Here is a 10,000-nt window from a genome sequence, read left to right as displayed (position 1 = left end):
CAAAAGGATCCATCAGGGAGAATCAGACTATCCTCAGCTCTGCTGTTTGGGAGGGTTTGTGACTGATCACAGATCAGTGAGGTGAGATGGGAGACGTTCATCCAAGAAAAGCACACATTGGACTGGATAGACTGGGAAATGAATCAGGAAGAAGGCTGTGGACTGGAATTATCTGCAGCTGCTCTGCAGACACGACCCTCGATCAGCTGTGCACACATCTAGGATCCGAACACCGACCGGCTGATATCTCTGCAGCTCTGTGCAGACTTTCATGCTCACACAGAAACAACATTCAGAGCGCCACTCTGAAGCCTCTGAAACGCCATTTTTAGACCTGCACCGGAAGCCGAGCCCCCCCACACTAATGAGATATCTGCACCAGCTCTTCCACCCCCCCCCCCCCGGTTCCACCCACAAACAGAAAATCAGAAAAACACAAAGCTTTTGGACTAACTGCACGATAATGCCACAAATAAACGAGACGCTGATGCTGTGGAGGCATCGTTTCTGCTCGTGTCGATGTGTAGATGCAGAATGTGAGCCACTCCCTCCTCCCGAGGAGCTGCACACGCAGACTGTGGTGGTGATGTCATGCACAAACCGAGGCTGGAGCCGCTCCACGAAACGGTGAAAAGTGGAAGCGCTGCCAGCGCTCGCTGACTTTACAGTGATACGGGAGGATTTTCTGAATTGCAGCTGGAAACATGATGCTCGACACGACAACACAAAAGCATTTACACGTCGCCAAACATCACCAAACCACAGGAGGGCGTTGGTGTGGACGGCGAAGGAGAAACTGCAGTGTAAATGTGAAACGTTGTGTCAAACCCTCACAGCTTGGACTGCTGCCACCAGCACTTAGACAAACAGATCTTTAGAAGTAACGAGCTTCATCCCGCCGGGAGGATGAGGAGCTCGGAAAATTTCACGGAAGGAAATCTCAAGGAAGGCTTGCAGCATTCAGGGGACAGTTCAGGCTAAGATAACAGTGAGGGATCTCTGCCTGTGGTGCCAAAACAATAGGGACAGTTTTGTGACGGCTCCACTTTCCAGCCAAACGTATCACTGTGCAGGAAGACAGAGAAAAAGTAGTTCCTGCATGAAGCGGCTCAGACCAGCGAGGAGGCTGCTGAGGTTTTTAAGGTTTTCTTTTCACACGGCCAGCAGCACTTAGTCCCATCATATTTTCAAGATGGCAGACACACCTCATAAACTGAGTGACTCACACAATGGCTGCGATGTGGAGCTGCTCACAGAACGGTTTTACTTTTATGTATTTAATTCACCAAATGCACAGCAGGGCCTCCAAGACTGGACCCAGCACTAAAGCACGCCTCTCCAACGCAGTCATAACAATCTGCTCATTTTCATGTTCCTCATGTAAAAGTAGAAATTTGTGAGCTGCTCATATCCGGATCCAAGAGGTGACCGGACACGCCGAGCCGCGGGTGTTACGGCGAGGGCCGGGGTTAACCTCCTTCCTCTGAGGTCGTCCTGCCAGCTGCACACAGTGTGTGAGGCTGAAACGCTCACAGGCAGCAGAGCAGAGCTGCTTTTCATTTCATGTGTCAATGGACAGTAATGAAATTACCTCCACAGACAGAGAGAGATAAAGCAGAAACATCCCATATGCCATCCTCCTCGGCTGCTTTATGGCTCCAGCATCTCACCCTCCCCTCTCTGGGCCTGTAAGTCAGTTTGTATTGACTCACTGCACTCTCCATGAAGTACCTTTCTATTAGTGGCCGTGATAATGAAATGGATATGAGGCAAATACACACAGTCCGCTCTCAGCTTTCTCACTGACGTCTATAAAACCTCAAAACGATTTTTACGATGTCCTCTGGACCGCAGCAGCGTGAGAACACCCTCCCGCCCTGCTTCCCCAGACAGAAATTATTTGCAATTATGCTCCTTAATGCTAATAAAATGCTCATGCTAATTTGTAGAGACACGTTGCCTTTTAAAACGAAGTGTTTCCTGAGAAAGACCCTCGGTGCTCCTTTTATATCAGCGGAGACCGACTGAAGCACCAAACCCGAGAACGTGAAGGAGGAACGGATCAAACAGGACAAGATGAAACGGCAGCAGCTCACAGACCGCGGCGGCGTTTTGTTTTGGTGTATTTGTCATGTGAGGATATGATGTCTGGCACCAAGTAACCACAAATGATCGCTCCTCCTTCTCTTCCCGTCTCAGTTAATAACTCTGATTTTCTGTTTTCTTAGAGAGATACTTAAAACGTTGATGTGAAAGCATCACGTGTACAGCCTGTGCTTACACCTACTGAGGACACAGTAGCACCAAACCTCAGCTGGGACTGGATGTGTGTCAAAGAACGAGCTCAGCTGATCGATAACGGAGGGCTCAAGTGTCAATGTGCAGACACGGTGATATCCCACTGTTTACAACATTGTCAGAGTTGTATTACACAAATAAATGGATGATGCAAAAATATGGCACTAAGTCGAGGTGCCATAAAGGTGAAAGTATGATTAATATGTATTTCTGCCATTGATCTGCCATGCTCACTGAGCGTGACTGCATTTGACTTTTTGTGAGAACCTCTGGACGTCGGCGTACAGGACAGAAAAACGAAGCCAACACAGGCGCACCAAAGCCTGCAGTTCCTCGAACATCCACTAGAGGCTGCAGCATTAAGAAATAAACATGTTTACTGCCTGCATGACTGCATGCACAATTAGAGGCATGGCTTAGTTGACTGACAGGTGGATGGTGACGCAGGCGGCTGTAGCTGCTAGCCGTCTGCCTGAACTGGACGCGTTTGTGCCGTGCAGCTACCATTAACTGCTCACAGGTCCTTTCAGGTGCATCATTATCAAAAAAAAGTCTTCTACCCAGACGACTTCATGTCACACAATCATCGGCCACTTCTCCAAACTATTGTACTATTACTATTGTAACATTCAATTTCAATTCAATTTTATTTATATAGCACCAAATCACAACAAAAGTCGCCTCAAGGCGCTTCATAGATACAGAGAAAAGCCCAACAATCATATGACCCCCTATGAGCAGCACTTTGGCGACAGTGGGAAGGAAAAACTCCCTTTTAACAGGAAGAAACCTCCGGCAGAACCAGGCTCAGGGAGGGGCGGGGGCATCTGCTGCGATTGGTTGGGGTGAGAGAAGGAAGACAGCAGACATGAGCAGTCACCGTTTTAACCGAGCCAAATAAAGGACTGAGGCATGCAGCTCTAAATGACCTGAGCTATCCAGCTGCTCCCAGAGGTGCACGTGAGCAAACAAACAGCCCGAGACGTGTTTAATGAACCAGAGATTTTCAATTAAACCTGCAAGTCTCTAAAATCGGTCCTCAGCAGGAAGGGAAAATGATCAAAACCTTTCAGAGTGTTGCTGCTACGCTTTCAGACTTTCAGGTTAGAAGACATGAAACTTTAATTAACTCTGTGGAGAATCTGGGGTCGGTTACCACAGCAGGAAGTGCTTATATAAGATGATGAAGGGCTTTCGTAGACAAATGCCCATTAATATAACCCCAGAAAGAGAAAGCAGCTGGAACAGCTGTTTAAAGATTGGTTTTTACTACACTGAGTTATTATTGTCAAGCTTAATAGTTTCCTTTGAGCCTGAAAGCAGCATGTTCGTGCTAACAGCTGATGGACAAGCACAACCTGAGGAGTCTGTGGTCATGATGAGCTTTCCTTCAATAAGTAAGACTTCTACACAATAAGAGCCAGAGGAGTCGCCCCCTGCTGGTCGTCAGAAAGATTACAAGTTTATTACAAAGGCCACCTTTTCATGTCTGAATGAGAGTCGAGTGTTTGGATACAGTCTATGATGAGAACAGGAATAAATCAAACAAAATTCTGAATCCAAACGCGCCTTCAGATCTGTGAGACTTTTGTTCTGATATGAAATATTAAATCCGTCTCTGGATGACGGAGAAATTTTGACTAAACACCAAAGTTGGGAAAGTCACAAATTTCAGAACCTTCACTGTAAAGACTTTATTCCACTTGTGTGACATGAACTCATATATGACAGTTTTTGGTCCTGTTAAAAGTGAACTACGGTAGAATTATTGGAGATTATATTTAATGCACTCTTCAGCCACATATCTGCAATCAAATCCATTTGAACCTTTATTGAAACACCATTGATGTAAAAGTAAATCGATTCCTTTGAAAACAACTCTACGTCGTACTTATACAGCCGCTCTCACCTGTGCCGCCTCATTTCATCGCACACCTGTGTTTTGTGTGGTGCAGGGGAAGAGATGAGGCCTGTAATGGCTGAACTAAAGACAGGGATGAAGATGGAGTGTGACACGGATGTAGGATGGGAACTAGTTAGAGAATGGACAGAAGGAGAGGGGGTGAGGCTTAAAAAAAAGAGAAGTGGCAGGAATGAAAAATCATGTTTGCTTGAACACCACCCGCGTCTCTGATTGGCTAAAACAGGTTGCTTCCAGAAAAAACACACAAATGCGCCTATCACACAACAGAAGACGATGTCAGGATGGTGTTTCCATAGATACAGCGAGAATAAACATTCATTTGGCCTTGAATATAAATATTCTATTTTTTTTCATCAAAACCTCCTTTTTTGGTTGCATTTGTGAATCTCTGCAAGCAGCAGTAGATGTCTCATTTGGCTCTGAAGGTGTGATGAAGAAAATGGACACGCCCATTTTTACTGCCAACATCAACAACAACAATAATCGTTTGGGGGGAAAAATGCAAAATAACACTGTGCAAACCACCCCGAGGCGGTCAGAGGGATGGACGCATGTGGAAAGATTCAGATCAGAAATAGAATTTGAAAAATGGACGGCGGAAAAAAAACGGGAATGAAGGAGTGAGAGGGAGTCAACCGAGAGAGTGAGATGGTGGCGAGTGGGAGATCAGCCAAAATATCCTCTTCTAGAGAGAGAGACAGAAACAGGTAGACGGGAAAACGAGATACAGACAGAAAGATGGAAAAATGCAGCCTGGAATACACCAAGGCTGAACGAGCGAAGGGAAAAGGGGTAAGGGCCAGAGATGGAGAGATATGAAGAAAATGGAGGGAAAGGGAGCGACACAGACGGAAAAAAAGGGGGGGGGATGCAGAGAGCGAGGGAGAGGAAAAGGCGTTCAGACAAGCGTGAAGCATCAACAATGAGGGCTAACAAAGAAAATCCCAATGGAGGCATCAATCACTGCCCCACTTATCCCCCTCCCTCTGATTTTTAGTCTTTATTCCAAGGTTTTGCCCCACGCACCCTCCTTCTATCACCCTTTCCCCCTTTTCCTCCCCAGCCACTCCCACCTCCATCCATTCATCCATCCATCCCATCCATCCATCTGTCCGTCCATCTGTCCGTCCAGCCTCCAAAACAACACCAAGCCTCCAGTGTCTGTCGTTTCATGCACCCTCAGCCCAAACAATCTGCGTATTTAAGCTCCCGTTCATGGGCGCACACGGCTCGTGTACGATCCCGTGTTTTTATCCGGAGCAGACAGCCTCCTGAGGAGGATTCGTTACAATCCACAGCCTCTTTCCATTTCTGCCGAGATGACTGATGGGGAAAACGGGGAATGTGAACCGTGCAGAGAAAAGTTGCAAATTAAATATACAGCCTAAAGTCTAAGCTTCTTTTCCCCTTTTTTCCCTCCAGGACGTGTATGCCGTCCTCCTTCTCTCTGCCCACAACACAAAGGAATCCCATGATACAGGGAGGGAAGGATGAACGAACAATGGCATAAAGGAACGAGTGATGGAAGATAAAAAGGAATCAATGGCTCGTCCTTTCCTACCTTTCTGGCTTTGCGATTCATCCATGTTTTCTTCCATTGTGGCAGGTTACAGTCCCTTTGTCTCGGTTATGTGTGAAGCTGTTTAAAGCCCCTTGCTAGCTCTCAGCAGAGTGTGCGTGTGTGTGTGGGAGGCAGTGTGTGTGTGAGTGTTTTTTCCCTCCCTGCAGATGATGGAGGCTCAGGGAAGTCCCTGTTCCAACGCTCTCTCTCCTCACTCTGCCTATCTGGACCTGTCCAGCATCCATCCACAGCTTTCGCTTTCAGTACAGAAAAACATGAAACCTCCTTAACAAAAAAATATTGACACTAATATTTTTTTAGTCTTAGAAAATTAAAGAAAAGAAACAACGTGCAGGATTTCTTATGACCAACGACAGAGTAAAAGCTTAATACTAATAAAAACGAAGGCATCTGTCTATATTTACTCCAAATTAGTAAAGAGATGTGAAAAAAGCACAGACAGGTTAAACAGAGCAGCATGAAAACATCCTCAAACACGGTTTCAAGGAAAAAAGGAAGTCCAGGGGAAACAACAAACGAGGTAGCTCTGAAGTGGCAAAGATTTAAAATCACATTAGCTCATTACCAGGCCTCTGGAGAACTTCAAGTTGAGTAGGTTTATTATCCATTTAAATCAGCTGTTTTGGATCAAGGACACATCTAAAACCTGCAGGACACCGGCCCTCGAGGCCTGGAGTTGGACACCCCTGGTCTAGCACATCCACAGATGCTCGATTGGAATGAACTCATTGCTGAAAGAGGCCACAGCCATCAGGGAGTACCGTTTCCATGAAAGGGTGTAGATGGTCTGCAACAATGCCTAGGTAGGTGGTCTGTGTTATAGCAACGGCCACATGTATGGGAGAACCCAAAGTTTCCCAGCAGAACATTACAGCTTACCTGGTGTTTCCCAGGTGAGCAACACACCTGGCCATTCACGTGATGTAAAACATGATTCATCACACCAGGACGCCTTCTTACATCGGTGCGTGGTCCAGTTCTGATGCTCAGGTGCCCATTGTTGGTGCTTGGACGGGGATCAGCATGAGCACCTTGACTGGTCTGTGGCTCTGACACCTTTCTATCAGAACCAGCACAAAGGTGAGCCTTGGCTGCCCATGACCCTGTCGCTGGTTCACCACTACTCCTTTTTGGACCACTTCTGATAGATATTGAGTCCTCCACACTGGGAACACCACACAGGAGCAGCAGTTGTGGAGAAGCTCCGATCCAGTCGTCTACCCATCATAGTTTTGGCGTTTTGTAAAAAAGAATTGTCATGGTCTGGGTGTGTGGCTGTAAAATTCCACTGAAGGTCTGGACCTCCCTGGTATCCACCCATGGGCAGGGCCTACAGCCCCCCTCACCTGAAGCTGATTGTACCACATAAAATCGGTTCGAGGTCAGTAAGCACAACCAGAATTCATACATAAGGCGCACTGACGATTTTTGAGAAAATAAAGGATTTTAAGTGCGCCTTATAGTGTGGAAAATATGTTATACAGAAGAAAAGAATATATCACGATACATATCGTTACTGCACATGCTTCAAATTATACCTCGATATAGATAATAGGCCAGCCCTAGAACAAACTTATTTAAAACTGGTTTATATGGGTGCAAACCAGTTTTAAATTTCTACCAGGCATAAATAGACCTCAGAGAAATGCAGAATAGATGAAGCGCCTTAAACCAGCATTCTATCTTAAGGCCATCAGATGGCGAAAGCATTGTCATGCTATAGAAGACTGTGGGCCAACAGCTTTCTGTCTTGACCCCTGTGAACACCTTTGTGCTGAGTTTATGAGCTCAGTCACTCAAGTTGGATCATACTGAAATATACTGGTGCCTGCCAATGCTACAGACTCCACAGAAGAGGGGCCTGAAAACTGAAGGCTCTCCCTCCCATTCTACTTTTAAATACTCTAGGAACAACAAGTAGGCCTGCAGTGTGAGAGCGAAGTGCTCTAATAGGGTGATATGGTACTACAAGGTCATTAAGATAAGATGGGGCCTGATTATTTAAGATCTTGTATGTGAGGAGCAGGACTTTGAATTCTGGATTTAACAGGAAGCCAAAACAGGAGAAATCTGCTCTCTCTTTCTAGTCCCTGTCAGTACTCTTGCTGCAGCATTTTGGATTAACTGAAGGCTTTTCAGGGAGTTTTTTGGACATCCTGATAATAATGAATTGCAGTCGTCCAGCCTGGAAGTAATAAATGCATGAACTAGTTTTTCAGCGTCACTCTGAGACAGGATATTTCTAACTTTAGAGATGTTGCACAAATGGAAGAAAGCAGTCTTACATATTTGTTTAATATGTGCGTTGAAGGACATGTCCTGGTCAAACATGACTCCAAGGTTCCTCACAGTGTTACTGGAGGCCAAGGTAATGCCATCCAGAGTAAGAATCTGCTTAGATACCATATTTCTAAGCTTTTCAGGGCCGAGTACAATAACCTCAGTTTTATCTGAATTTAGAAGCAAAAAATTAGAAGCTATACAGGTCTTTATGTCTTTAAGACATTCCTTAAAAGTAATGGCATCCATCCATCTTCTTCCGCTTATCCGGGCCGGGTTGTGGGGGCAGCAGCCTAAGCAGAGAAGCCCAGACCTCCATCTCCCCTCCAGCTTGTCTGGGGGAACACCAAGGCATTTCCAGGCCAACCAAGAGATATAATCTCTCCAGCATGTCCAGGAGGCATCCTTGTCAGATACCCAAACCACCTCAGCTGGCTCCTTTTGATGTGGAGGATCAGCGGCTCTTCTCTGAGCCCCTGCCAGATGGCTGAACTTCTCACCCTATCTCTAATTGAGAGGCCAGCCACCCTTCGGAGGAAGCCCATTTCTGATGCTTGTATTCGCATTCTCGTTCTTTCGGTCACTACCCACAGCTCGTGATCATAGATGAGGGTAGGGACTTGGATTGACCAGTAAATTGAGAGCTTCGCTTTAACACTGAGCTCTCTCGTCACCACAACAGACCGGTGCAGCATCCCCATCACTGCGGCCGCAGCACCGATCCATCTGTCGATCCTACTCCCTTCTCCCGTCACTCGTGAACAAGACCCCGAGATACTTAAACTCCTCCACTTGGGGCAGGAACTTGTCCCTGACCCGGAGTGGGCACTCAACCCTCCAAATGTGCTGATCCTCATTCCCGCTGCTTCACACTTGGCTGTGAACCATTCCAAGGCGAGCTGGAGGCCCTCACCCGATGAAGTCAACAGAACCACATCATCTGCAAAAAGCAGAGATGAGATTCTGAGGCCACCGAAGTGAAAGCCTTCCACCACTTGGCTGCGCCTAGAAATCCTGTCCATAAAAATTATGAACAGAATCAGTGACAAAGGGCAGCCCTGGCGGCTCCGCCAGGCTGCCCTTTGTCACTGATTCTGTTCATAACCCACCACCACCACCCACCAGGAACGAGTCCGACTTATAGCCGGCAATGTGAACCAAGCTCTTGCAACAGTCGTATAAGGACTGAATGGCCCGTAGCAATGGGCCAGACACTCCATACTCCCAGAGCACCCCCCCAAGGGACACGGTCGAATGCCTTCTCCAAGTCAACAAAATACATGTGGACTGTTTGGGCAAACTCCCATGCATCCTCAAGCTCTTGAGAGGGTAAAGAGCTGGTCCAGTGTTCCACGACCAGGACGAAAACCGCATTATTCCTCCTGTATCCGAGGTTCGACTAATGGACGGACTCTCCTCTCCAGCACCCTGGCATATACTTTCACAGGGAGGCTGAGGAGTGTGATCCCCCTGCAGTTGGAACACACCCTCCAGTCCCCTTTCTTAAAGATGGGGACCACCACCCCGGTCTGCCAGTCCAGGGTTACTGCCCCTGATCTCCACGCAACGTTGTAGAGACGTATCAACCAAAACTGCATTTTCTAAGGAAAGCGTTCTCCGCTTGTGAGCAAAAACAAACAAAAAAAACACCATTTCCCACTTCAGGAAAAAAGTACCATGTCGACCAATCAAAAAATTATATGGCAACATGGCATTTGGTTGTTTAGGAAGAGGGGGAAGTTTTAGGAGTGACGGCCAGAGAGAGAGAAGGAGTGTGTCAGAACAATGAGGCGACTGCTGAATGTCACAGTTCTGTCAAAAAGCCACCAAAGGCAGTTTACAGTGTAAACGCTGCCTACAGGTAGAAAACAGGAGCAGTGACACACCTGCTGCTGTCAGGCCTGCAGGTATCAGGC

The sequence above is a fragment of the Neolamprologus multifasciatus genome, chromosome 6 (assembly GCF_963576455.1).
Source record: "Neolamprologus multifasciatus chromosome 6, fNeoMul1.2, whole genome shotgun sequence".
NCBI classification, from domain to species: domain Eukaryota; kingdom Metazoa; phylum Chordata; class Actinopteri; order Cichliformes; family Cichlidae; genus Neolamprologus; species Neolamprologus multifasciatus.
Note: the sequence above shows the minus strand (reverse complement) of the source record.